The 2,970-nt window shown below is 42.0% G+C and overlaps 1 long non-coding RNA gene across 2 annotated transcripts; it reads right to left on the bottom strand.

Moving 5' to 3' along the window:
• Positions 1-2,108: 2,108 nt before the first annotated feature.
• On the bottom strand, positions 2,109-2,525 carry LOC126986537 (uncharacterized). 2 transcript variants are annotated; one of them, XR_007739811.1, is made up of 2 exons: positions 2,383-2,525; positions 2,109-2,329 (listed from the first exon to the last, which is right to left on the bottom strand). It is a non-coding gene; the product is annotated as an uncharacterized LOC126986537 (long non-coding RNA). The 2 variants fall into 2 exon arrangements; XR_007739812.1 differs by having other exon boundaries at positions 2,437-2,477.
• Positions 2,526-2,970: the final 445 nt, after the last annotated feature.

Below are 2,970 nucleotides of genomic sequence, written 5' to 3'. Positions count from 1 at the left end.
TGCTTTCATCTGGTCGTCAATTTCGAGGTGCTATCATCTGCTCCTCAATATCGATGTGCTTTCATCTGTTCCTCAATATCGAGGTGCTTTCATCTGCTCCTCAATATCAAGCTGCTTTCATCTGCTCATCAATATGGAGGTGGTATCATGTGCTCTTCAATATCGAGGTGCTATCATGTGCTCCTTAATATCAAACTGCTTTCATCTGTTCCTCAATATCGAGGTGCTTTCATCTGCTCCTCAATATCGATGTGCTTTCATCTGCTCCTCAATATCGAGGTGCTTTCATCTGCTCCTCAATATCGAGGTGCTTTCATCTGCTCCTCAATATCGAGGTGCTTTCATCTGCTCCTCAATATCGATGTGCTTTCATCTGCTCCTCAATATCGAGGTGCTTTCATCTGCTCCTCAATATCAAGGTGCTTTCATCTGCTCCTCAATATCAAGGTGCTTTCACCTGCTTTCCAGTATCGATATGCTTTCACCTGCTCCTTAAAATCGAGGTGCTTTCATCTGCTCATCAATTTCGAGGTGCTATCATCTGCTCCCCAATATCGATTTGCTGTCATCTGCTCATCAATATCTAGGTGATATTATCTGCTTCTCAATATCGAGGTGCTTTCATCTGCTAATCAATATGTAGCTGTTTACATCTGCTCCTCAATACCAAGGTGCTTTCATCTGCTCCTCAATATGAAGGTGCTTTCATCTGCTCATCAATATCGAGATGCTTTCATCTGCTCCTCAATATTAAGGTGCTTTCATCTGCTCCTCAATATCAAGGTGCTTTCATCTGCTCCTCAATATCAAGGTGCTTTCATCTGCTCCTCAATATCAAGGTGCTTTCATCTGCTCCTCAATATCAAGGTGCTTTCATCTGCTCCTCAATATCGAGGTGCTTTCATCTGCTCCTCAATATCAAGGTGCTTTCATCTGCTCCTCAATATCAAGGTGCTTTCATCTGCTCCTCAATATCGAGGTGCTTTCATCTGCTCCTCAATATCGAGGTGCTTTCATCTGCTCCTCAATATGAAGGTGCTTTCATCTGCTCCTCAATATCAAGGTGCTTTCATCTGCTCCTCAATATCAAGGTGCTTTCATCTGCTCCTCAATATGAAGGTGCTTTCATCTGCTCCTCAATATCAAGGTGCTTTCATCTGCTCCTCAATATCAAGGTGCTTTCATCTGCTCCTCAATATCAAGGTGCTTTCATCTCCTCCTCAATATCGAGTTGCTTTCATCTGCTCCTCAATATCGAGGTTCTATCATGTGCTCGTCAATATCGATGTGCATTCATCTGTTCCTCAATATGGAGGTGCTTTCATCTGCTCCTCAATATCGAGGTGGTATCATGTGCTCCTCAATATCGAGAGGCTTTCATCTGTTCCTCAATATCGAGTTGCTTTCATCTGCTCCTCAATATCGAGGTGGTATCATGTGCTCCTCAATATCGAGGTGCTTTCATCTCCTCCTCAATATCGAGTTGCTTTCATCTGCTCCTCAATATCGAGGTGGTATCATGTGCTCCTCAATATCAAGGTGCTTTCATCTCCTCCTCAATATCGAGTTGCTTTCATCTGCTCCTCAATATCGAGGTTCTATCATGTGCTCGTCAATATCGAGGTGCTTTCATCTGCTCCGCAATATCGATGTGCTTTCATCTGTTCCTCAATATGGAGGTGCTTTCATCTGCTCCTCAATATCGATGTGCTTTCATCTGCTCCTCAATATCGATGTGCTTTCATCTGCTCCTCAATATCGATATTCTCGATGATTTAATTTCCTTTCTCTATCCTCTATCTTGACTGTGTGGGTTAGCCTCCTTCTCCCCAGAGGAGATTCACCCGTCACCCACCCTGCGGCCCCAGGGGCCGAAAGGTGGATGACTTTTCTGTTTTCCTTTTCTTGATGTTTCTATCATCCTTTCTGGTGTTCCTGGGTCTGAACGAGCCGCTTTCCTCCCAGAAGAGACTCGCCCATTCTTTTGTGTAACTCTTTCAATACCTTCTTCTGTGTTACTCTTTTCAAATTCCTTCTTCTAGTGTTACTCTTTCAATTCCTTCTTCTGTGTTACTTCACATTTCTTCTTCTGTGTTATTTATCTTCAAATTCCTTCTTCTGTGTTACTCTTTTCAAATTCCTTCTTCTGTGTAACTCTTTTCAATACCTTCTTCTGTGTAACTCTTTTCAATACCTTCTTCTGTGTTACTCTTTTCAATACCTTCTTCTGTGTTACTCTTTTCAATACCTTCTTCTGTGTAACTCTTTTCAATACCTTCTTCTGTGTAACTCTTTTCAATACCTTCTTCTGTGTAACTCTTTTCAATACCTTCTTCTGTGTTACTCTTTCAATACCTTCTTCTGTGTTACTCTTTTCAATACCTTCTTCTGTGTTACTCTTTTCAATACCTTCTTCTGTGTTACTCTTTTCAATACCTTCTTCTGTGTAACTCTTTTCAACTTCCTTATTCTTGTGTAACTCTTTTCAAACTCCCTCTTCTTGTGTTACTCTTTTCAAATTCCTTTTTCTTGTGTTACTCTTTTCAACTTCCTTCTTCTTGTGTTACTTATATATTATTCTCCCCAACAACCTAGATTGCAAGTAGCGTAAGTTAACAATAGAGTAAAGCAACAGTTAATGTCCGCATGACAGGTGGAGTGAGGTGTGGGTGCAGTAAGGTGACAGGTTACTTGTGCCGTGCCTAGTACCGCCGGTAAAACGAGGATCAAGCCTCCACCTGTGCCCCTGAAACTACACCTCACCCATCGTGAGTATTAGGGGGGATCCTGAGGCTGCCCTGTGCAGGCCACTCGTCCTCTTCCATTCTCCTTGTGTTTCTGTGTTCTTATGTTCTTATGTAATGAAGTCATTTTCCCCCACAGCTTAGGTTACCAGTAGTGTAAGTTAAGGGTAGTAATTTCCTCTTATTTCTCTCTTTACTGTAAAATTTCCATGTCCCATTCCTCCTT

The sequence above is a fragment of the Eriocheir sinensis genome, chromosome 62 (genome assembly GCF_024679095.1).
Source record: "Eriocheir sinensis breed Jianghai 21 chromosome 62, ASM2467909v1, whole genome shotgun sequence".
In the NCBI taxonomy this organism is placed as follows: Eukaryota; Metazoa; Arthropoda; class Malacostraca; order Decapoda; family Varunidae; genus Eriocheir; species Eriocheir sinensis.
Note: the sequence above shows the minus strand (reverse complement) of the source record. Positions and strands in the feature narration are given on the sequence as shown.